Source organism: Miscanthus floridulus, chromosome 16 (genome assembly GCF_019320115.1).
Source record: "Miscanthus floridulus cultivar M001 chromosome 16, ASM1932011v1, whole genome shotgun sequence".
NCBI lineage: Eukaryota > Viridiplantae > Streptophyta > Magnoliopsida > Poales > Poaceae > Miscanthus > Miscanthus floridulus.
The window spans coordinates 53,543,267-53,570,078 of record NC_089595.1 but is presented as its reverse complement, the minus strand read 5'-3'; the positions used below and the strand labels follow the sequence as shown (position 1 = coordinate 53,570,078).

Here is a 26,812-nt window from a genome sequence, read left to right as displayed (position 1 = left end):
GTTGTCCTTCTCTTCTTTGCTAAGAGTGTAGCTGGCAGGACTTAAGTACTAGCGTCCATCATCTATCTTCTCTGGATGTAGGTTGTCTCGTTCTTTCAAACACCGTAGGTCCTATCGTGCTTCAATTGTGTCCGTAGGCTTCCCATAGACGCCCATGAAGCCTAGTAGGTTCATACAAAGATTCTTCATCAGGTGCATCATGTCGATCACGCTGTGGACCTCTAGGACTTGTCAATAGGGTAGCTCCCAAAATATGGACTTCTTCTTTTACATGGGTGCGTGACCGTTGGCGTCCTTCGAAATAGGTTGGCTGCCAGGTCCCTTTCCAAATATTACTTTCACATCATTGACCATATCGAGGACGTCCTCACCAGTTCGGTTGCGAGGTTTGGTCTGGTGGTCTGCCTTACCTTTAAAATGCTTGCCTTTCTTTCTTACGGGATGATTTGTAGGAAGAAATCATCGATGCCCAAGGTACATGACCTTGCGACACTTTTTCAAGAATATACCTTTCATGTCACCGAAACAATACGTGCATGCATTATATCCCTTGTTTGATTGTTCTGAAAGATTACTTAGAGCTGGCCAATCATTGATTGTTACAAACAACAATGCTCGTAGGTCAAAGTGCTCCTGCTTGTGCTCATCCCACACGCGTACACTTGGTTTGTTCCACAAAAGTAGAAGTTCTTCAACTAGTGGCCTCAGGTACACATCGATGTCGTTGATAGGTTGCTTTGGGCCTTGGATGAGCACCGACATCATAATAAACTTACGTTTCATGCATAACTAGGGAGGAAGGTTGTAGATACATAGAGTAACAGGCCAAGTGGTGTGACTACTGTTCTGCTCCCCGAAAGGATTCATACCATCCGTACTTAAAGCAAACCTTAAGTTTCTTGCGTCACTTGCAAACTCGGGGAATTCTCTATCGATTGCTCTGCACTGGGACCCATCAGCAGGGTGTCTCAACATATTGTCTACCTTACGGTCTTCTTTGTGCCATCGCAACAACTTTGCATGGTCTCTATTTCTAAAAAGACGTTTCAAGCATGGTATTATAGGAGCATACCACTTAACCTTGGCAGGGATTTTCTTCTTGGGACGTTCGCCCTCAACATCACCAGGGTCATCTCGCCTGATCTTATACCACGACGCGTGACATACAGGGCATGCATCCAACTTCATGTACTCCATGTCATGATAGAGGATGCAGTCATTAGGACATGCGTGTATCTTCTGGATTTCTAATCCTAAAGGGCAGACTACCTGTTTTGCTTCGTACGTAGTGCTGGGCAATTCGTTATCCTTCGGAAGCATCTTCTTTTGGATTTTTAGTAACTTCGCGAATCTCTTGTCAGATACACCACTCTTTACCTTCCATTGCAGCAATTCCAATATGGTACCTAACTTTTTTTACCCCGCATCACAAGTTGGGTATAGCAATTTCTTGTGATCCTCTAGCATTCGATCGAACTTGATCTTCTCATTTTCACTTTCGCATTCTCTTTGTGCGTCACGAATAGCCTGACCAAGATCGTTAGCGGGCTCCTCCTCTGCCCCTACCTCTTCTTCAGCGGGCTTCTCCTCTGCCCCCACCTCTTCTTCAGCGGGTTTCTCCTTTGCCCCCACCTCTTCTTTAGCTTCCCCCATTGCAGTATCATTAAAGGCACCATATTCAGCAAAAATATCATTATCGCCCCATTGTTCTTCTTCACTTTCTTCCATTACAACTCCGGTTTCTCCATGCTTCGTCCAACAAATATAGTTTGGCATGAAATCTGACTTGAACAAGTGTGAATGAAGAGTCTTTGAGTTAGCATATTCCATCGTATTCTTACATACGGAACATGGGCAGCACATGAAACCATCGTGTTTGTTTGCCTCGGTTGCACGTAACAAAGAATGCACGCCGTCCATGAACTCTTGGGAGCAACAATCAGCATTGTACATCCAATGCCGACTTATCTGCATTACATGACATAAATACCGTATTAAAACCTAGAACATAATTAGTTAATTATACAACATGCATACCACCACAAAAGCTATAAATTTAAGAAAGCCTCGCTACAATGTAGACAATCTCGACTATCACTAAAAACACTAAAGCTAAAATGCACTTCAGCAGCACAAGGATTTCGCGACCAATTCCAACTAAAACAGATAGATCCCCTGTTTGTTCAATATTTTTGGGCTTCTTTGGCTGGATCACTGCCTCATTAGCTGCCATATCTGCCTGTTGTGCAAGATATTTTTGCACGAGTTCAACATACTCTTCCTCCCAATAGAAGCCTGAACATCCAGTGCCATCCCACTGAAATTAAAATAGAAAATTAGAACTTTAATCACAACCATCATGAAAATAGGTATAAACTAACCATAGTCATTAAATACGATAAAATAACTCACATTGCGATCCGGACACTTGTAGAAAATGCAACCCTTGTTGGGACCCTCCTTCTTCACTCGGTACTCCATCACAATCTTCGTCTCATCACAACACTTGCCGCACGTAATGAGTGGGAGGCCCGGCCTAAGTCGCTTTAGAAACCCATGAGAGGTCGAGGACCCGGAAGCAGTTGCCAACTACTCTCTATACTCATTTTTTAATACACTATAAATTTCTCATTTTATAAACAAATAAAATTAAAAAAACTCTAAAATTCTCTATATCTCTAAACAATGAAGTGTGCTATGCATGCTACAAATGAACGGTGAATACTAGTTTTTAATAGCTACTTTAACCTTCCTTCATGTAAATATGCAAGCTTCAAGTGACTTTAAGCTCAAATTGCTTACAAATGAAAAAAACCACAATAAAGAACCATATATATATATATATATATATATATATATATATATATATATATATATATATATATATATATATATATATATATATATTGAACAAAATGAGATAAGACAATGGTGAAACATGAGAGTATGAAGTTGGTAACCTTTAGAACCTAAGAATCGACAGAGGAATCGAAGAAATCGACGAAGGAATCGAAGAATGGATGGAGAAAGAGCAAGAACACTGCTTAAATTTGAATTGAAGCTCTCGGGCGGGCTCGGGGAGGAAGAAGACGGCCAGCAGGATTTATAGGGGGATCTTTAGTCCCGGTTAATGGATCCAACCGGGACTAAAGGTCACTTTCTAGTCCTGGGCCACGCCACTAGCTAGGACAAGAGCTTTACTCCTGGTTGGAGCCACCAACCGGGAGTAAAGGTCGATCTTTAGTCTCGGTTGATGGCTTCAACCGGGACTAAAGGTCCCCTACCATAACGGTCTGACGCAGGAGCCGTTGAGCAAGGACCTTTAGTTCCAGTTGAAGCTACCAATAAGGATTAAAGGTCTTTTTAGTCTCGGGCGTAATATTTGCTGGGATTAAAGCCCCTAGTGCACCGTCTCCGAACCCATCACCACTGTCGTCACCTTCATCTCCGAACCCATCACCACCGTATCCCACTCCCACCCGTCTCGGCCCCTGGTGCTGCTCCCGCTGCCACCCCATGGGCAAGAAACTAGCAGCACCAAGCCGCACACCCTAGTTTCAGTTTTCCCCCAAATCACAGGGCCCGTTCTCCAATTTGCTTAGCCCCCTCCAATTCCCTCTCTCTTTAATCCCCACCTCCATAGATCATATCCTTCACTGCAGATCCGTGCTACATCCCCCCTCTCTGGATGCAAACGGAGCAGCCAAGGTGAGAGAGAAGGTGGGAAAAAAGGGTAATTTTGCTTTTTTTTTTGTTTTCCTATGATTCGGAGGTCCTGATTTGACTATGAATTTCTGATTTTGATGCAAGCTATAGGATTTGAAGAAATCTTGCTCCATCACCACTACATGGATCCAACTAAAGCAACATAAGGTATGGGAGAACGTGGAACAAAGAAGCAAACTTGCAATTTTATTTCCCTATTTGTTCTTATGATTGTAAACTCATGACTTGCATCTGGATTTGTGGTTATAAGGGTAACTGTGTGATTTGATAAAATCTTGAAGCATCACATTTGTATTTCCTATAACTTTGCAGCTTTAAATATTTTTTCTGTAATTTTATTTGTTCCAAAATTAATCCTTGTAGCACCTAAAATGAATACAAACTACTGAGCGTTTGTATTATGTTGATTATAACTGCTTACCACTGTCGTTTGGCATGTACCTGCATTTATCCTACTACTTTACTATAATTTGTGGGGTAACCGATACTATAATGTTTTTTTATTCACTCAAATTTCGTTGGATCTGACATTTTCCATGTTCCTGCATTTTATCTTGCTGATTTACTACAAATTGTTTGGTAACAGGTACTATATAGATTCAGCTTTTTTCACTAAATTTCATTAGATCTGTCAAGTTCCATGTTCTTGCATTTATCATCATGCTGCTCTACTACAAATATGTGCGGTAACAGTTACCTGTATTGATTCAGGTTATTCCCAAATTAGCTCTGAAGTCACCAAGTCTGCAAAAGGAGCTGTTGCTTATTAATACACCATCACTGCTGCTGCACTTGAACTTGCTTTGAGAAGGTAAATCGTAGTTGTAATTATCCTTCCACTTTGCAAGTTTTTGATACATCTTCCCTGCTGCCTTTGTGTGTTGAATATGTCTGTTGATCATGTTGAATATTGCTTATTTTTTAGCTAGAATTAAATAAGCACGAAACTAGCACATGTTGAATTGTTATAGAGCTGCGAATTGAGTTTGCGTTCATGTTTTGTGAGGAAACATATTATTCTTTTTCTGGAACAGGAGAAGGTGAAGAAGAGACCTGTCTCCGATATTGAAGCTTACACAGTTGGGAGGATGGGTCATCAAGAAGGAACCTTCTGCAATCCAAAAGCAGCAGCATTGTAAGATTTGACACATCTATTTTTTTGTCATGCAATATATTTGCTACCCATTTGCTTGAAGCATTTTGGTTAGCCTACTAGTGACACATGCAATTTCTGAAGTTTCTGAAGCCAAGTCTCATGAGGAAGTGAATGTGCTGTTTTATGTAACTTTTGATGTGCACCTTGTTGCATGCTTCAACGCCTGATTCGGTAGGATTGTATGTTATCCTAATATGCATGTGCTATAAGAGGTATTTTAATATATTTGTGTTTTTATTATCAGTAAGAACCATTAGATGGTTACCTAAAGCTAGATCCCAGCAGAGGATCTGCATAAGTTAGATCCCAGCAGAGGATCTGCATAATTTTTCTGTATTGCAGGTATGCATGCAGATGCACGTCGATTTTCAAATCAAATTGTGATAGATAGGTGGGCCTGTTTTAGCTCAGACATATTAGTACTGGAGTCAATTTTGGTCTTTGCTCCCATCACATGCAAGCTAGCTGTTCCTCCACATACATATGTAATAATTGTCTGTACCCTATGATCTGAAAGGCTGGACTATTGAATTGTTTCCTTAAATATTACAAAGAAGCTACATGGCTAGGGTTTGTCGAAATGAGATGATAGCGGCCTTTAGTTGTTATATTAATTTAGAATAAAAAATTTCTTTGTTTTGACCTTTTATAGTGTATTGATTATTAGTTTTGAAATTTCCTCCTATTTTTCTATGTATTGTTCTAATCGGCTGATACTTTCCTGTATCACAGGCTTATTCAGTTATGATCAGCATTATAAAGGTTGTCTGTAGGCCTTAATTCTTGTCTGCTAGGTGTTGGAATGCTTTGAACTCTATCAAGATAGTAACATCTTTCATCAGCTCCCAGTAATAAGATGAATGATCAATATTTCACCAATGTTGTTCTAAAAATTAATGCTAAGGTATACATTTGTCAGCATCTGATTTGTGGCCACAGCTTGTTGGAACATATATCCTGTTATTAGTTTTTTTCTTGACTAATATGATTTTTTCTATCGACTAGCTTGGTGGAATGAACTCTAAACTATCATTGGAACATCGTCAAATGATACCCGCTGCGACTCTAAAAACCAACATTAATTCTTGGCATGGATGTTTCGCATGGTTCTCCAGGTCGAGCAGATATACCATCAATTGTTGCGGTGTGTCTTGTTCTCTGTTGTGTTACTTGCATCGAGCGAAGATTGGTTTTCATATTATTTTTCATAAACCTATGTGCAGTGTCATAGTTTAAATGAACAGCAAGCACAATAATTTGCACCGTGTATTGTCATGGAATATTTGTTATAATCTGGTATAAATAAATGTGTATTGACATTGAGTTTCAGTACAATCGCAGAAGAAGATAAGTTATGATGGAGTTGTGCATGAAAAATATATGTTCTGGTCGAATTTGAATTGTAAATTAATTTTTTTTTGACAGAAAAATGATTTGTAGGGGCGGTTGATACTGTAGCCGCCCCTACAAATCGATTTGTAGGGGCGGCTGGTGTTCCCAGACCGCCCCTATAAATCGATTTGTAGGGGCGGCTACAGTACCAACCGTCCCTACAAATCGATTTGTAGGGGCGGACTGAGAACCACCCCTATAAATGCTTATTAGCCGCCCCTAGAAACCATATTTGACATAGTGTTTTTCTCTCACAACAAATCAACGAATAATACTTTTCAGCGTAGCAAACATGGCCTAGTGGTATACGCACTGAACTCATGACGACAAAAGCCTGCAGTACCTATAGTTGTGTGTGGATGTTGTATGCACGACTAACGTGACCAGCAGAGCTCGGATCGATGCAGCAGCTGAAGCAGCCGCAAGTATCACGCGCGCTGTGCGAGTGTTCAGTTCCTGCGGGAGCGACGGACGACGAAGCCTGGCGCAGTGGGAGGTAGCGAGCCGGCCATATATACACACACGCACGTGAACAGGTCGGTACATAGGCTCTGTTTGGTTGGGCTTTTGGCTTTGGCTTTTGGCCCCAAAAGCCAAAAGCCCAACCAAAGGGGCTGTTTTTGGAGGCTGCTTTTTCAGAAGCAGCTGCTTTTCCGTAGTACATTTTTGAAAGCTGGTTTGACCCTGCTTTTGGCTTTTGGCTTTCTGCTTTTCAAAATTGATGGAATAAAAAGCTCTTCCATAGTTGTTTCAAGAGAGATAAAGATAGAAGGTATATTTTATACTTATTTAACCAAACAGCTTTCAGCTTTTCTACAGCTCACAGCCCACAGCAGCTTTCCCACAGCTCACAGCCCACAGCAGCTTTTTCCCACAGCCACAGCTCAACCAAACAGGGCCATATACACACCGCGCTCCCGGCCTGGCACGGCATGCATGCACGCGGCAGCTAGCTCGCCCGTGCAGCAGGTAGCTCACTCGCTCGCCACACGGGGCATGGCTTGGAGCGCCCGCATGCAGCTAGCCTACGTGACGGACACCCATTCGCCGGGCTGTGGCTTGCCCCAGAGAGCGAGGCCAGAGGCCAGAGGCCAGAGGCACGGGCGCTGCTGCTGGCCACTGGGCGCGAACCGCGCGTGATCGAGGCTAGCCGGCCGGCCGGCCGCCGGTTCGAGACACCGTGCATGCATATGCGCGCGAGCGTATGCTCGCATGCAGATGCAGATGCGACCTGATGATGCAGCCACCTAGCAACACGGGATGCTGGGCGTGGGCTGCTGCAAGGTGTGGCCGTGGCTGCCTGGCGGAGGGAAAGGCCGGCCAGGGCTGATCACGGGAGCCCTGTAGTATGTGAGCATGGGAGGGATGGCGCCAAAGCTGCGCGCTCACGAGGCGGCCACTCGCCTTGCCGTCTACCGCGAGCCTTATTCCTGGCGCGCGTACGCTTGTGAACCCTCGCTTGTATATATGTGCATGCTGATATATGCGTGCGTGGCTCTGTCCAGCTGGAAAACGTATATGGAGCGAGTCTTTTTTGTTCCTGTTCGTCGCAGAGCTAGCAGACGTATGTACGTGATGCTGCAACCTTTGTTTTCTTCTTGTATTTCATTATGTATATATGATGAGATGGCATAATATATAGCTGATTGTAACACAATACCAAAATATAACCTCTTCCGGCGTTCCTCTATAACCTAAAAATCATCTGAGGCAGGAGCTAGTCTGTGTGTTTACAAAGTTAGGGTTGCATAATCTTTTTTACGACGAAATGCACTCAGCCTTTTTTTATAATAAGAGTATACTGTACTCAACCTTAAATTTCAGTTATTATAAAAAAAACCTTAAACTTCATTTTATAATCATCAGTAGAATTAGTAAATCTTGATGTGTCAATGGGAATGGTAATAATTAATCTTTCCTTTCATATAGAAAAGGCCGAAGAGATAATCTTTCTTAAAAAAAGGGAGATACAATCTTCAAAGAGCTGGAAAGTTGGAGCTGTGCAGTGATCAATGCAGGTGATGTGGTAGCCTCCCAACCCCTCTTGTCATATGCTTTGGTCATGGCATATACACTGACGCGCCAAGAATTGTCATATAGTAATGGGTAGAGAATGTAGGAGCCATTTGTTTAGGGGGAAACAATGAGGAGAGGAATTTGATGTTTTGTAACCATCCTGATTCGGTCAGGGGTCATGTGATCAAAAAGTACATTCCTTTGTACTTTTCGTATGTGTGTGTGTGTGTCTTTGTGAACCCCATTTGGTTACGGAATACTGAGTGCCTTGGTCTCCCAGACTGAGAGTTTCCCTGATGTGGATGTGCATTGGCGACGCTTAACTTTCCTCGTCTAATCATGCTCTCATTTATTTTATTTCCTCGATATGTGCTTATTTTTTTCCTTGATTAATTGCGTACGCTCCACTTATACACACACACACACACACACACACACACACGACCAACGGATGAGATTTATGCAACTAAACCATTAGAATTTTGAATTAGTGTCGTCTAGAGACGGACTGTAGGTCCAGATAATCATGAACCGTGTTGCTCATGGAAAAAACATTATTTTTTTTGTTACAATATATTTGGTCAAAATTAAACTGTATCCGAAAAATGGTTATACATTAAGTGCAGTCATTCATTAGCCTTTGCGATTGTAAAAGACTTCCATGCATGTATAACCGCGGCTCTCCTCCGGGGGGGGGGGGGGGGGGGGGGGGGGGGGGGGGGGGCGGGGGGGGGGGGTTCTTGTGCGGAGAAATGCCTATATATAGCTCTGCTCGGCTCGCCGTAGGAGACTCGTTCAACAGGGAGAAAGCAGAGAGAAGGCAACATCGATCAGAGATAGATAGAGAGGGCAACTGGAGAGGCAGAGGGTGATGGTTTCCAGGGAGCAGAAGCGAGGAGTTTTGCATGAGAAGCTGCAGATTCTCCGCAGCGTTACTCATTCTCATGCGGTAATTCTCATCTTCTTATCAGATCAGTTCTCTTTTATATGTTGTTCATTCTTCTTGATGATTACTCATCCATGGACCTCTTATTATGTAAGTGAACATATATTCTCGTTTTTTTCTTCTGAAATAATACTCATCGTCCTCTAGCTATGTAAGTGAAAGAATCTCAAGCCAAATGCTATTACGGTTAACTATTTTTCAGTCAGTTGTTGTTTTCTTTCACAAATGAGGCAATGATCATTCACATCACTTCATCAATTAATTATTTTCAGTCATTCATTTCTTCGATATGTAGATTTAAGTCAACCGAAATGGTAACATCTTGGAGAATATCAACCATATATAGTAAACCACAGGTCCAAATATCCATTGTCTGAACCAATAAACAGCCCAAACAATTGATCTTCGAAGAGATATGTGAAAACAACAAAGTAGTTTGTATAGAGTTGCTAGTGATAACTTTTTACTATTTATTAACCATTCATCTTTCAGATCAGTTCAATACTGACCAAGAAACTGAAGTTATAGAACACATGTGTCATGCAGGGGGATAACATGTCAATAATAGCGGACGCATCGTCGTACATCAAAGATCTACAGCAGAAAATTGCAAAGCTAAACCAAGAGATTGCATCAGCACAACACGCCAATGTTTGCCAACCATTGGTGAGTGTTGGAGTCCTGGACAAGGGTTTCCTCATCAATGTGTTCATGGACAAGAGCTGCCCACCAGGACTACTTGCTTCCATTCTTGAGGCATTTGACGAGATTGGACTCACAGTGCTTGAGGCTAGGGCTACATGTGCTGGTTCATTTCGTCTAGAAGCTGTAGGAGAGGTGAGAACGAATAAATTACACCATAAGCAAATGCGTTGATTCTTATTACTGTTCAAATCATTATTACAAAAATGATTTAAAGCAACGCCTTCCTTTCTTTGTAGGGGCGGCTCTATATTGAGCCGCCCCTACAAATGGTTGCCAAATGAGTCGCCCTTACAAATGAATTTGTAGGGGCGGCCGGTGTTATCAGCCGTCCCTACAAATGGCCCGATTTGTAGGGGCGGCTCAATATTGAAGTGCCCCTACAAATAGACGCCGAGTATTAAAAATTAAGCACTAAAATTCAAATTTTGTAAACGACCTTGGATGGAGAAACAACCAAAATGAAAGTTGTAGATCTCGAAAAGTTATGAAACTTTGTGGTTGAAAACTTTTTGATTTGAAATCATCTTGTCAAGGAAAACTATGTTTGAATTTCCAAAAATTTGAAATTTGAATTTTTAAACAACCTCGGATGGACAAATAGTAAAAATGAAAGTTGTAGATATTGAAAAGTTATGAAACTTTGTAGTTGACAACTTTTTGATTTGAAATTATCTTGTCAAGGAAAACTACATTTGAATTTATAAAAATTTGAAATTTGAATTTTTTAAACGACCTCGGATGGACAAACAGTAAAAATAAAAGTTGTAGATCTTGAAAAGTTATGAAACTTTGTATTTGATAACTTTCTCATTTGAAATCATCTAGTCATGGAAAACTACGTTCGAATTTCTTAAATTTGAAATTCAAATTTTATAAGTGACCTCGGATGGAGAAACTACCAAAATGAAAGTTGTAGATCTTGAAAAGTTATAAAACTTTGTACTTGACAACTTTTTCATTTGAATTAGTTTAGGGCCTCAAATAATCAATTTATGCTCAATTTTGTATAATATTTGAGGAACCAAAATAAAAAATAGACATAAGTGATCGTGAGGTGCAGTGGTAGAGGAGTTTACGCGTGAGCGAGAGGTTGCGGGTTTGAAACCCAGCTGACGCAAAGTGTGTAAAAATCGTGAAAAAATGCTACAACGATAGAGTGGGTGTGTGTGGTTACCGGTGGAGACCGCCTCGAATTAAAAAAATTGCTTTTTTTTCTCCTTTTTTCGTGATTTCTGAAAATTGATTTGTAGGGGCGGTTCAATATCCAGTCGACCCTACAAATCAGTGATTTGTAGCCACCCTTTCGTATGGACGGCTGGCAAAACCGCCCCTACAAAAGGTTACGAGCCGCTCCTAAAAATCATTTTTTACGTAGTGAATCCGATTTACATTTATTTATTATTGACATTCCAGGAAGAAGATGAGGGCCTAATTGACGCACATGCAGTGGAGCAAGCAGTAGTTCAAGCAATCAAGAATTGTCCTACAAACTAATCAACCTAGTTCAATTCGATCGAGTTGATGCTGATGGAGCACAAAATTTATGTCAAGACTCTAAGCTATACATATGAATTCCCATCGTACTTTTTGAAGAGAGCAAAGCATAATTTCTCTTCCTGCAAGAAGTCAGTCTTGCGTGTGTTATGCTATTCGTTAGGAACATCTGTGGTCATCTTTTGGCAATGCCTATATATCTTAATTCAGCTTGCATAAATCTAAATTTTACATTAAAAGCATTACTCTCATAGCATGACGGAGATGGCATAGCTAGCTCCCATCACCCTTCTTCTCAGCCCGGGTGTTCCATGCCCATGGTAAAAAGACGTATATACAGGTGGGTAGACTAGTAGCTTTTTTTTTTTAGATAATGGAAAATTTTGGCTTCAGTCCTCTTCAAAGAAAAGACATAAGTCCATAGTTAAACAAATACACCCACTTTAAATGCTTACAGCAATACTGTAAATTATTGTAAACAGAATATAAAAGACCATCCAATGGATGCGAAGAACTCCGTGGCGGCGCATGATTCTAAGACTCGGCAGCTAGCATAGAAAACATTGTTGTTATCCAAACCAAGACACTTTAGTAGAGGCTAATCAGACAAATATATAATCCCATCCTATCTATTACGTCCAATCGCTCCAATGCTGAGGATGTGCTCTAAATAAACAATGAAAAAAATTGAATCTCCAAGGCAATTACAGAATGACATGGTATATTATTACAGTTAGAACTCAATAGGCACATCGACATGGTACATAACTGAGACATAGCACCAAAGAAGATACAGAATATTTGTTTTTCTAACTCCTCACTATATGTATGAAAAAATGCTATATATTTCTTCCGTCCCAAAATAAACACACATATGATTTTTCAGGGAGTCAAACTCTTATAAGTTTAACTAGCAATATAGAAAATCATACCAATATTTGTATCTTTAAATAAATCAATTATCAAAATATACTCCATGCACAATCTAATACTATTTATCATACATTATAGACATTAATATATTTTTATATAAATTTCGTAAAATTTTAAAAAAATTGACTCATTTGGAAGCGAGATGTGCATTTATTTTATGACGAATGGGAGTATATTATATGGTTCATATTAATTAGTAGATAAAGTAGCTACAAGACATGGACGAGAGATGAGAGAAGAAGTAGGTTGTAAGTTTATAACCATCTTAGACACAAGAAAGCTTAAACAAAGGACCAAAAATACTTTATAAGAAAGATAAATAGACTATATATATATATATATATCTTTATTATTATTATAACTAAAAAGCGGCGAATGTCCGAGGGTACCTGGGAGGACGAAAACCACGACTCCCCGTTCTCCCGACACTTCTTCCTTCCACCATCTAAAAAGAATTGGCGCTGACAGGTGGGACCCACGTTCCCCCACCTGGTGTTAGAGCAAGTATAATAGCAGCCAGTAAGCCGACTAAATGTTGAGGTGGAGGAGAGAGAGGAGGAGAGGGAGGAGAAGTGGGCTATAAGCTTACAGCCGGCTTGGGTATAAGAACCAAGAAAATTTATGAGAAAGATAAATAGACCATATATTAACTGTAAAAAGCTAACTACTATAGGGTTATGAAAAAGCTGCCGGCAACCTTACGGCCGCCGAGCCGGCTGTATTATTGGCTGGCTCTTATGCGGCGCCCCAATCCGAATTTTCTTTCGTCCCACGCACTGCCCAAGCTCAGCCATCCCCGTGGACCTCTCCGTTGCTAGGGTTACGCCGCCGCCGGCGTCATCGTGCACTGGGTTGCGCCTCCCGTCCTCCGATACATCGCCCAGCGGATCCGGCTTCAGGTGAATCCGGCAAGGAAGCTCCATCCGTTCCCTAACCTGCTTGTAAGGCACCCACGGATGCCTCGGCAACACAAGATCGGCTGAGCCACCACCTGCCCTCCGCGCGCCACTCACCTCCGCACTTCCACACGAACCCACCTCCAATGGAGCCCGATCTGAGCTGCCTCTCCTCTCCGCGATCCACCTTGAGCCCTTCCCTATCCCGTGGCCCCGTGGGCAACAGCAGGAAGAGATTGGCTGCTGTGGGGTGCTGCAGTGACTAGCAGTGAGGATGACAAGGGCCGCGGCGCCAGGAGAATCTACGGCCACGAGTTTCCGTAAATATGTCCTTTGCTTCCAGTATGTTCCCTTTTCTAATACCATTTTTTTATGTGCGTTATTGAGCAGATTTCAAACGAGAGAGATACCACATTGTTTCTGCAGGGTTATGCAAGCAAGAGAATCAGTTTTAATTAGCGACCTCTCTCTGATGCTTGGTGATCCATTGCATGCAGTAAGCTAATATTTCACTTGTTTAGTTCTGAGATTCAAGTCTTACAAAAATGAACCCCCTATCACAGATTATGGTATTGACTCTGTCAAGCCCATCTATGCTAAGAAGTCACTCGATTCAAGCCTATTACATGCTTAAGCAGCGGCCTGCTGTTCCTGCTTGATTCAAGCTACCATGACAGAGACAATGGGCATCCTTTTGTTATTTCTTAGCTAGGGAAATGATTCTAGATCTCCACTCATTCTTGATCTGTTTCGTTAGTAATTGATCAGATCCCAATTCTTTTTTATCCGGATCCCCTCATTTATTGATATGTTTGATTTAGTTCGTGATTATTAAGAATAATTTGATCATAAGTTCTTGTGTTCTATACATATGGATGCTCAGTCACATGTAGAATTCTGGCAATGTGATTGTAGTGTTGGTTAGAAGTTATTTATTTTTCTTTTCAAATATATTGATATACATATATACCTGAACGTGATAAACAATGTATTGTTTTTTCAACTCATGGACGGGTTGAGAAACATCATATACTCCAAGGCATTTCGCTTTTGTTGTTCTTAAGTTGATGGAGTTTTAGTCCTACCTATAGTACCTGCATATTTCGCTTTTGTTGTTCTTAAGTTGATGGAGTTTTAGTCCTACCTATAGTACCTGCATATTGTTATAGTTGCTTCTTTGCACATTAGTTTTGAAAGTAAAGCCTGAACATATACTCTGGATTTGGTCTTGCTGAATATGTGCACCAATGTCTGAAGATTTTTATACATATAGTTCTCTTGTCTGAAAGTTTTTGAACTATTCACTTTGGTTTCTCGTCTAATTCTATCTGTTTAGTAATGATGCTTTCTGATTCATTTTCCAAACTGTATAGCTAGCAGTGTAACATACTGATGCCCTCCGATGCAGATTGCATATGCAAAACTGCTTCTTCTCAACAATGTAATAAATAATGGCTTGGTTGACACTATTTATATGAGCATAGTCTTGAGTAATTTTGGAGTATTCAATACTATTCAATAAGTTAGCGCTGCCTTATTTTTTCAAAAGTATACTATGGATTCATAGTTATCTTGAGTGTGGCTGCAATAGATTGGGAAACGTCAGATTCACGTTTTTGGTAACTAGCATAGCATTGGGTAATTTTGCAGGATTATTCAGTTTTAGTGTGCAAGGGACATATGAGTCACTAATTAGATTTGCCTCTTTTGCTTTCGAATTATCCATATGTTGTAGACTTCTTTGTGGGCCGACAATATAGGCACCGGGCTAGGAGGGCCACGGCCAACAGCAGTGGCTGAGGTGCCGACTGGCTTTAGAAAGAGAATAAGGAGGGAGGATTTTTAGGATCTGATGGTTATTTGTTAGGAAGTGCACCTGGACTATAAAGGAAGCACTTAGGGAATGTAATTAGTTTTATCGAAGAAGATTAGAACCTCCCGAGCGGGTGGTGTTCCTCTTCGACGGTGGTTGCACGCGCTTCTGTAGCACCGGCGATCACCCCACCGTGCCATTGCCTCGCTATCCTCTTCGTTCCAATTCCTAGTCCCAGCTGCTACTCTGATCTCCTCTATGATCTCCTAGACGCCCACGCCGTATCAATTTGGTATCGGAGACCACTTCTGGTGTATCGACCTCCATGTCCCACACCGTTCCCAATCCTGCGGCCCTGGATGCCAAGTTCGACCACATCTTGGGCCATCATGAACAATCGCCTCAACTCCCATGACACCCATCTCGCACGCGTGGAAACGGGCAAGCCCGACACTGGCAAAGGCGCTGGTGGTGGCGATGACCAGGGTGACGATGATGACATCGTTGGTGGTGAGGACGATGTCGACGGGTGTGACTCCGAGCGCGACCGCACTTGGGCTGCATTCCGTGATCGTGCGATTCACTAGCGTGAGCGCTACGACCCTAGGCTCGACTCGCATGATCGGGGGCGCTACGACCGCACTTCTATAGCCACGGCGCGCGTGACTATGACGACCGCGGCGGGCGCGACTACGACCGTGGCAGGCGTGACTTCGACCACGGTGGTGGCTGTTCCTTCGATCGCCGTAAACCACATCGACCTCCCAAGATTTCCTTCCCGAGCTTCGACGGGGAGTCCGACCTGTTGACATGGCTCAACAAATGTGACAACTACTTCCACGACCATCGTGTTTCGGAGGATGAGAAGGTGTGGATGGCGTCGCTGCACCTCGACAACATCGTTGCGGAGTGGTATTATCAGATGGAATGTGACTTCAGCATGGTTCCCTGTGGTAGAAATGCCCAAATTATATGACCCACATGTGCCTGTCATCGTCTTTCAGACTTCTGTTTGCTGCGTATGGGAGCCAAACAACTCTGGTAGTTTGTCGGGTGTCCTCGGAGAACCCCGAATGATCCATGTTTAACTTTTTGAGCAGGATTCATTACAGGAAGCATTGTAGTATTACAACAGTTGTACAAATATACAAATATATTACATCGGAGTAAATAGCGGAAGTCTTACAAACCTAACGTTTACAAACCATTTATTTAGTTATTACAAACCATAAGTTTTTGTTTTTAGACATGAAGGCAGTGGAGTAGCATCACGGGTACCACTTATATTACAACACACAAAAGAGGTTCACCCTGCCCAAGGGTGCACGACAACTGCTGTACTACTGAGACTTCTCTTCTAACACCGTCATACAACAAGGGCAAAAGCCTGGCTGCTGATGAGGCTCACCTGCAACAAGATTTTAACAAACACTGAGTACAAAGGTTCTTAACAAGACTTAACCGATGAAAAGGAAAGACTCTAATGACCTACAGGCTTACGAGGAATCAAGGTGAGTATGGAGTAAGAATCAAGATTAACTTTTGCAGAAAAGCTTACTATTAACTGATCCTTGCTTTCAATGTTTTAGCTCAAGTTAAAACATTATAAGGATCTGGTTTGCACCTAATCTAAATCATTCACTTCTTTAACCATCTCATCTCATGATCACAAGTGCCATTGTTTCATTACTTGACTACAATGTATGGTCAGAGGGTCAAGTCTTCTCCTCCGAGAAGCAACGGTGATTCGAATAGATTTGGCACAACTGGGGTTTCCTTACCATATGACATATGCAGATCCCGGACCTACATATATCTACCTTCACTTGATCCTCCAAAATATGAACCGGTCTGCGCTACTCGAGAGCATAGTACTCCGCCTCCGTGCGCCACTCCTGGTGGATTCATAGGATGTGTACACCCTACTCTCATTGTCTGCTATGCCCAGTGCGCAGTTGTCTTTTCACATAATGGAATAGTCAAGGTATTAGGCTTACCATAGTATGTGGCTAGTACTATAAATTCTCAACCACACACAAGCCTACAACGAATGGTCCTTAATTGACATAGACAAAACAAGCACGACCAGGCAACCCTGTTGGCTTAACCACCAGAGACATAACTCATGTCCTGTCCAATCTCTGGTTATAGCATATTCATCTTTTAAACTCTCAGGGCATTACTTGAGTACGAAATCATTGTGAATGATGAACTCACCATTCGACTCTTATCAGCTAAGCATGGCTAAGCAAATTAAGCTACTACTACTAAAAGGTAACAAGGTATGGTATTATAATATCAAGGCAGGCATGCAGTAGTTGGTTTTCAACCAAAACCTATTTTACTTAATGCAGCAAACATAAGACTTAGGTGAATAAAATTTATAAAAACACAAGGAAATGGTTATATGCTTCGGGGCTCGCCTGTGGTGTTGGGGTTGTCAGATTCTTCAGATGTTCCACAAATATCAAACCCAATTTCCTCTGAGTGAAAACCCGCCTCAGGAACTTGCTCAACTAATGGGTCACCACTCTCGTTCACTATATGTAATTAAAGATGCATGCTTTAGGATGATGAAATGTTAAGCATGGATTAAGTTGACTAAACAAAACTTATTTACTTAAGTACAACTTTCCTTCATGGTTTAGTTAGGTTAATTACTCATAAAGCAACATTATTATTTATTATTATGCAAGTCAATTATGTGCACAATGATCATGTAATGAAGTTGCCAAGGAACAACAGGGGATTAGTGTTTCAAGGTCCACAATCAAACCCAAAATCACATCAAAGGACCATTTATTAATTAAAAGATGTAATTTTGAACCTAGCAAAAGTACTGATTTTGACAAACTCATATTTTTCCATGATTAAACATAACACAACAAAGCCACTTCTAATTATTTAGTTATGAATTAAACAAGATTAAACTCATTTTATTATTTTTTGAAAAATGAAAAAGGTCGAAACCCTTTTCTTACCTGCCTCCCTCTTACCCTGTCTAACTGACAGGCGGGTCCCTGGGTCAGCGCACAGTGCGTCCGCGTTGACCATGGCGCACTCGCCATTGACCGGTGGGTGCTTGCCGATGGTGAACTCTCCGGTGACAAGACCTACCATGGCGGACTCCCCTCACTCTCGCGCATCTCCTAGTGGTGATGGTTGAACGGATGGAGCACTGCAGTGACCATGACGGCGACTCCAGCGGTACGGTGGTGCTCCGACGAGGCAGCAACGGCCGACGGTAATGTCTCTGGCAATGATAGCTACCCCTACGCGCTCCTCTCGACCTCACGAACTTGCTAGCAGTGATAGTTGATAGGTTAGGGCACGACAGCAAACCCACCGATGGCCATGGTGGCACGGTAGAACTCCGACACAGCAGACTAGCCCAATGGTGAGATCACCGGCACCGGGACGGGTACTAACACACTCGCCTCGCTCCTGTGAACACGCCCAAGGAGTTAAATGGGCACGCGGGGCTTAGTAGTGCACACTACCACAGCCGCGGCGGCTACACAGAGCAGAGCACGCCGGCACGGCGGCGCTCTGGCCACTAGGGCATGGTAGAGATTAAACGGGCAGTGGGGTTAGCTTTAGGGGCTCACCATGACTTTGGAACGGCCGCTGGTTGAGACAAGGACGAGGTGCACCGACGTCGGGGTCGATGGCGACGGCGTGAACTCATGGACACGGTGGTGTTCCGGCGCGTCTAGATTCCTGCTGTGAAAACTGTCAAGATGATGAGCAACTGGGCGACAAGGAGAAGCTAAAACATGAGATGGACAAGAAAGGGATGCACCACTGTTGACATTTCTTAGCATCACTTTTTTACTTAGTTGTCATCCCTAGCATGATGCTAGGAATGCATGGTTGGTAATTATTAATGACACTTGTAAACTCAGAGAAAATTATATATGTTAAAGTACAGTATCCGCAAGCGCACAAATAATATACCATTGTAGCATTTCACCCGAGAGTATACTGAGTATCGTTATTTATATTTTATTCATAGGGAGAAACTATGGGATTGTTGGCATAGAGATATTGACAAATATGTATACTTATGATAAAATCACTCTCATGCTATGGCAGGGGTAAGTCAAATGATAAATAAATGGTAAGTGTGAAGCATTGATAATAATTCCAGATATAGAAATAGACTCATAAAATGTAGTATGGCTAGGCAGGAGATTTGGTAAGAGCAAAAGATTCCTAAGTCATTCCTTATTTACTAAGTCTTTTGTACACCTAAGTATATACACTCATCTATAGCATAATTAACTCTAGATCTATACATAAGGAACATTACTAAGGAAGATCAAGAACATAGCTTATCTCCCTTCGCAACCGTGTTCTACTTGCTCTACAAACAGGGAGTAGACTACAAAGGACTCAACAGGAGTGTCACATCCATGATCTACCACATGACCCAGAGTGCAGAATGCATCTATAGGTAAACAATATCTAAGCACCATGCTTACATAATGTCAACCACTTAATCCATGCGCGTTTTGGGCTAAGCGCTTTGCGAACATATGCATAAACTCATCATCAATCACAACTATATCAAGTATATAACTAGAGCAAACTTGGAACATAATAAATAGCAACATAATATTAAAGTAGCACAAAGTCATAAATAAAGAGATAAAATGGCTATACCAGTCTCTAGACGGCTGATTTGGAATCCTGAGCAATAGCCCACACTCTACTTGAACCATGCTAGTTAGCATATACTAGAACTTTGAAGAATTGGAGCTCTATTCTCTTCTCTCTTGAAATCCTAATTTTTGGTCTAATCTTGACTTATGGTAGCGTGCTCTAGAGGGTGGGGGTGGGGGGGGGGGGGGTAGGGGCTGGTTATATAGGCCAGAGCGTCAATCCTGAGCCCTTAGATCAAATCGACTTGAATAAACGGTATAGATGCAATCTAGGAGGCGGTGGAGAACCGACGTAGCAACGGGGGCTAACATGTGGGCCCTGGGGGTCGGGCGGCCTATAGGTGGGGCAGCCACTTGGGCTTCGCCTTGGTGTAGAGTCCTCTCGAGTATTTTGGAACCTTTTGGTGTTTGTTTCGCTGCAGATAAGCACAATTAATTTCGACTTGTAGGTCCACCTTGACGGTTTCTGAATAAACCCTGCAGAAAATACAGATTACCAAAACTCATGGAATTTGTTAGTTTAAACCCCTAGAGTTTTGTTGGTGATCATATTTATGCCCTTATCTATGTTTTATTGACGGTTTATAGTGGTTATTAACTACCCTCACCAAGCTCCCCCAAGCTTAATCTTTGCTAGACCCTTAGCAAAAGTAAACTCATTAAATGGATCAGGAGTTGCATAAATGTTTTCACTCTTCAAAAGTACACATGGGTTCAAACAAGAATTCTTCTTCGAATTGAAATTCACTAATCTGACTTTCAAACTTTCCCATATTACCTTTAATCATGGGGCTTTTGAGCTTCCTCTTTTGTCATGAGCAATTGAAAGACAGAACGATCAAGTCAAAGTACTATGTCTCAAGTTCTTTGTTCAACCATTATTCCAGAGTTTTTACAAGTTTTCAAAATAAAAACTCAGAGATTTCATTGTATGACACTCTCAAGTCTGTCATATATATGTTGTATTTGTGGATCCTTACCAAGGCAATAGTGATGTTATGCCTTTCTTCTCCTATAACTAAGGCTTATATGGAGCTCATAGGAGTGGTAAATGTGTGAGAGAGCATACTTGTGATACATATATTGTAAAGTCAAACCTTGGATCCAAAGAGAGTTAAGTCATACAATCAAATCAAGATGTGCATGTGCGTGGAATATGGTGGATATAAATATAGTGGTTAGCCTAATTCTACTATGCTTCTTGAAAACATATGTCTCATTTAGAACTTAGAAACATTTGCTAGAAAGCAGGTGCTATCTTATTTATTTCTTTTTTTTCAAGCGGGCATCTGAGTACCCATTGTTTTAATATCTTGGACATTTTTGTGTCTATTTTTCTCAACTCTTTTTTTCTTCTCTTTTCTTTTTTATGAATAACTTTTGCATAGCACATGCCTCTTTTTTGCAACAAAACTTTTAAGAGATAGGAACAAGAACTTGGAGCATTTATTTGGTGGAAAACCTATCAAACATATTTTTAGCGTTTTCTCCTAGTGTAGGAGTAAAACATTTTTGGGTGGATCTAGATGGAATGCTTGTTTTTGCGCCTACCCCTAGTATAGGAGTAGTGCATATGTGGGTGGTGTGTATGTGATCTTGATTTTTAAGAGCATGACAAAACTCTCATAAGGCATCAACAAAACTTGACTAAACTCAATGCAATGCGAACAACATATATGAGTGTAAGTTTTCCTAGTCTAAATATCATATTTGACTCTTGTAGGAATTCAAGCTTTGTCATACAGGATCTCATCATGTTATATTTTTATGTTTTTGAAAAGATAAATCTTTGGAATTCAAGTGTCTTGGAATAAGATAAATAGCAGCTCAGACCTTCTCATATCATATCCGTCAATTACCTATACTTAGATCAAGCATATGCTACCCACAAGTTTCAAGTTCTGAGCAAATTCTCATGTAAAATCAATTTCATCTAAAACTCGAGAGAATTCAAGGCTAAAAACTAGGTATTTGAAAGGAATTATAATAGAGCAACTATTCATCATTTACATCATGTGAGATCATCTTCATGTTTTTTTTCTCTTCTTTTTTTAGCTCTTAAAAACTAAGACACATCTTAAACAAACTTAATTAAGCTTAAACTATATACACACTCTTTTTATTTGATTTTTATTTTTAACTTAAGAAATAAACTAAAGAAAATAATAAAATGCTAGGAAGAGTAAACTTACCTTTGGTAAACGGGGGCTCCTCCCCTAAGCTAGGTGTTGCTATGGTCTCTTAGAAAGGTAGGTTTGTAACACCCTCGGTGTTACACTATACAGTCTTCTGCTAAAACATTGCATGAGCATCATATTTATGTGTAAATGTGTGTAATATAGGGTGTAAAGCAATGTACGTAACTTGAAACGATCTTCGGAAACGCGAAACGAAAGATACATTCAATGTCGTGTTATATCACTTAGGGTTTTAAACGAATTTTTATTGAACAAAAATACTATAGAATGCATATACGACACTTGAGGTAGTATAAGCTTCGTAGGTGACGATAAATACTTGAGGTCGCAAAAGGAATTCACTAGCTAGCGTATCAAATAGTTTGCAAATCGAATTCGACGTGAGTCTGATCAAGACTTAGTCGAATTTACTAAGTCAGAAAACGGTTTGACATGGCCAAGTTTGACAATTTTGTAGGTGAATTGGATTAAGAAGTAGTGTAATTTTATGGCTGGTTTTAGTAGCTTGATATGCCTTCTTGAGTATAGAATAGGTGGTTTGGTGTTTGAAGTAACAAATTTGTTTTTTAGGGCACTTTAAAAATCGTGCATGGCACGTTCCGACCGGTGCTAGCGAATGGGCGCGGTCACTATGCCTTGGCTCAGCGCGCTGCGCTGGTTTGCCCAGCGTGCGCGCACACCATCGCACTGGTCCTGGCCACCGCTGCCCGGGCTCGTCCGGCTGGTCGGGCCTACCTCTAGCCGCCGTGAGCCGGCTGCACCACTGGCACTGTGTTGCTGGCCACTGTCACCCGCTGCCGCGCTCAAGCATGCACTCATGCGCACTTAGGACACTGGATCCAATGGGCCTGGCCGTCCTACTCCGCCATGTCGCGCAAACGGTCCAGTGCGCTGGCCGGTCGAGGCCGTCCTAGCTTGGCTGTGGTCTGTCGCTGGCGTCGCATCGCTGCTGGCAATGGTGCTGCGTGCGCCCACTGCGGGCGGCACATGGCCCCTCCCCGCATCATCGCCTTACCGTGATTTGACGCTGCGCTTGGCCTGACTCTTTTATAGCATGTTGGCGCATGGTGGCGCCAGACGGGTCGAGCTCTGCCTACCTCCCTCTTCCGTCACCTCTATCCGGCGAGCCAGTTCGCAGCACCTAGTCATTCCCGCGGTTAATGCATGGGCCAGTAAAGAGTTAGGAAGCCTAATTTAACGCCATGCCCGTCTGTTGCCACGGTCGGGCTCTGTCGGGCGCCAATTTGAGATTTCCCCCACCACCGGCCACCATAAGACCGCACTGAGTCGTCCCCTAATCCACCCCTCCTCCGAACCTTAGCGCCCACTCCAATCGTGTCTGTAGCTTTACAGTGACCCCCTCAGTAACCTACGTGCCTTGGCCGAGCCACTACCACTGCATGGTGTGGCTGTCGCGGTTGTGTCTGTCGTGGGAAGCCACTGAGCTGCTCGGTCCGCTAGTGGCCACTTCATCTTGGATCTTCGTTGCCTCAACCATCACCCTTCTGAGCTTGTGGTAGGACCCTAGTGCTGTAGCGCCCCTTAGTTGGCTCTGTAGTCGCTTATGCTTGCCGATGTAACTTCGCCGCCTCCGTGAACCGGGCCGCTATGGCCTTCGCCGTGGTCGGCCATGCTACGCTACCCCACAAATCGTGCTTGCACCACCCGGGCATCCGCGCTAACCTAGCTTAGGTGCCCGACCCCTCCCGGCCGCCGTCGAACCCTCGGCATGGCCGGTGTCGCCGCTGTGTGACACGCTGCCGCCGCTCCGTGCATCACGTGCACCATAGCGCGCCCAGGGATGCCGTTGTTGTAAAGATGAAAACATCAGGGATCTCCGTGCAAAATCCCCCTCTATCGCTATAGTGTCGCGTTGGTTTGCTTAATTTTTCAATTACGCAAGGGTGTTCTTGTAAGTTTGCCAACGCGCATGCGGTTTTCCTCGGGTGGGCTGTCTCGCGCGCGTGGGCCGCGCCGTTGGAGAGCGAGCGCGCGCACGCCGTGTGGATGTGGGCCGTGCCATGAGTAGTGGGCCACGCGGTGGATTTTAGTTTCCTTTTTTCCAGTAAATTAGCAAAGGTTTATTCAATTTAGTTGTGAACTGATGTTAGATAATCAGTATAAAATTATGTAAGTGTCCAAAATCATGAAGTAAATTTTGTTAGTTTCCTAAATTCATAATCTAGTTTTTAGTGTATTTAGTTCGTACAGTTCTATGGTATCTTTAGGGTTACTTTAATTGTTGTAATATGCTTGTTGTTATTAGGATTATTTAGAGAATGAATTTTCGTGATGAAATGGTAGAAGTGCTAGCTCTGAAAATTTTATAGTAGACTCATAATATTATTAGGCACTCATTGTAATTTTTGTAGCCTTAGAATAAGATGATAAATAGAGTAGCTAGTACTCCTTGTTTTATCGTATATAGAGTAAATCGATATTAAGAATAAGCATGCCTTTAGTTGGTAAGTTAATACATGCAATGCTTCATACCTATTTAGTGATAATGATAGGCAATTTAGCGTCTTAGTCGGTACAACTAGCTTAGTAGTTTGATAGATGTATTCGTATTTAAGAGTTGCTGTTGTCGTATTACTAAGTATTGCATCATCATTTCATGCATATAGATAACGAATTGGTAGAGTTTGTTTCTACGGGCGAATAGGAGTTCGAGGAGATCATTGAGGAGTACGAGGAGGAGATTGTCGTACAGGAGGGAGTCCTAGAGCCGTTTGTTGCTGACTTTGTGGACACTCCACCTGCCCAAGGCAAGCCCCGGTGCATAACCCTTATTTTGAATGATCAATGAATATATATATGATGTGCATTTACGTACATGCATTTTATGGAAACTTTGCATGAGTAACCAATCTTCCACTCCATAGTGAGGACAATCTAAAATATATTCTTAGAAATGTTCCTATGCTTCTAGAATGGTCTCTCCCTTCTGCTATTGAAAGTTGAAAATCTTTCCTCTTAAGGCATTGTTCTTGCCTACTGGGAAGAACTTTTCTAGGAAGGCCTTTGAACACTTTGCCCATGTATTGATGTTGTGTTTGTTGGTGTAGAACCATTGCATCACGTTTCCCACTAGTGTGAATGGAAACAAGCGAAGTAATATGATGTCTTGAGCAACGTTCTTGATGATGACTGTGCTACTATTCTCCAGAAAATTCTAAAGATGGGCACTAGCATCTTCATGTGCTTTTCCACTGAATGGGGTAGCTTGCACCATGTTGATGAGGCTTGGCTTGAGCTCGAACACAAGGTTGTTGGTTCTGAGTTTTGGTCCAGTGCGAATGTTCTTGGTGCTCAGGGCAGAGAACTCACACAGAGTTTTGTCAGCCATAGCTCAGAAACTGGTGTTGAGCTTCTCTTTTTGATTTGGTTGATTTTGATTTGAAGTTGTTGTTGAATCACAACCAATTCTGTAATACCCTGTATAAGATATGAACAACAACACACAAGAGTAAGCCTGCTAAAGCAGAGTTGTTATGATTTTATCAATAAGTATTTATTTGATCAATTCTCTATAGCCATGTGCCCCTCCCCAAAAATGCTTATTGACATTTCTTAGCATCACTCCTTACTAAGTTGTCATCCCTAGCATGATGCCAGAAATGCGTGGTTGGTAATTATTAATGACACTTGTAAACTCAGAGAAAATTATATATGTTAAAGTAAAGTATCCATAAGTGCACAGATAATATACCATTGTAGCATTTCACTCGGGAGTATACCGAGTGTCGTTATTTATATTTTATCCACAGGGAGGAGCTATGGGATTGTTGGCATAGAGATATTGACAAATATGTATACTTATGATAAAATCACTCTCATGCTATGGCAAGGGTAAGTCAAATAATAAATAAATGATATGTGTGAAGCATTGATAATAATTCCAGAAATAGAAATAGATACTCATAAAATGTAGTATGGCTGGACTGGAGATTCGGTAAGAGCAAAAGATTTCTAAGCCGTTCGTTATTTACTAAGTCTTTTATACTCCCAAGTACATACACTCTTATCTATAGCATAATTAACTATGGATCTATGCATAAGGAACATTACTAAGGAAGATCAAGAACAGAGCTTGTCTCCCTTCACAACCATGTTCTACTTGCTCTATAAACGGGGAGTGGACTACAAAGGACTCAATAGGAGTGTCACATCTAGGATCTACCACATGACCCAGAGTGTAGAATGCATCCGCAAGTAAACAATATCTAAGCACCATGCTTACATAATATCGACCACTTAACCCATGCGCATCTTGGGCTAAGCGCTTTGCGAATATATGCATAAATTCATCATCAGTCACAACTATATCAAGTATATAACTAGAGAAAACTTGAAACATAATATTGAAGTAGCACAAAGTCACAAATAAATAGATACAATGTCTATACCAGTCTCCAAATGACATCTCTAGAATCCTAAGCAATAGCCCACACTCTACTTGAACCTTGCTAGCTAGCCTATACTAGAACTTTGAAGAATTGGAGCTCTATTCTCTTCTCTCTAGAAACCCTAATTTCTAGTCTAATCTTGACTTATGGTAGCATGCTCTGGAGGGGGGCAGAGGCTGGTTATATAGGCTGGAGCGTCAATCCTGAGCCCTCGGATCAAAACGACTTGAATAAACGGCATATATACCATCTAGGAGGCGGTGGAGAACCGATGTAGCAACGGGGCTGACATGTGGGCTCGGGGGGGGGGGGGGTAGCCTACAGGTGGGGCCGGCCCCACCTGGTAGCCACTCGGGCTCTATCTCGGCATAGAGTCCTCTCGAGTCTTTTGAAACCTTCAGGTGTCTATCTCGCTACGGATAAGCGAAATTAATTCTGACATGTAGGTCCACCTTGATGGTTTC

At 42.0% G+C, this 26,812-nt stretch overlaps 1 long non-coding RNA gene, 1 other non-coding gene and 1 pseudogene across 5 annotated transcripts; all 3 read left to right on the top strand.

Annotated features, from left to right (window-relative positions):
* Positions 1 to 3,402: 3,402 nt before the first annotated feature.
* On the top strand, positions 3,403 to 6,147 carry LOC136512915 (uncharacterized). 4 transcript variants are annotated; one of them, XR_010773249.1, is made up of 6 exons: positions 3,403 to 3,720; positions 3,811 to 3,873; positions 4,438 to 4,537; positions 4,761 to 4,861; positions 5,615 to 5,786; positions 5,888 to 6,147. It is a non-coding gene; the product is annotated as an uncharacterized lncRNA (long non-coding RNA). The 4 variants fall into 4 exon arrangements; XR_010773248.1 differs by having other exon boundaries at positions 3,404 to 3,708; XR_010773247.1 differs by having other exon boundaries at positions 3,404 to 3,720; positions 3,817 to 3,873.
* Positions 6,148 to 9,042: 2,895 nt separating this feature from the next.
* LOC136514233 (transcription factor bHLH61-like) lies at positions 9,043 to 11,640 on the top strand (annotated as a pseudogene).
* Positions 11,641 to 24,815: 13,175 nt separating this feature from the next.
* LOC136514575 (small nucleolar RNA R71) lies at positions 24,816 to 24,922 on the top strand. The gene has a single exon (XR_010773730.1). It is a non-coding gene; the product is annotated as a small nucleolar RNA R71 (small nucleolar RNA).
* The last annotated feature ends 1,890 nt before the right edge of the window (positions 24,923 to 26,812 follow it).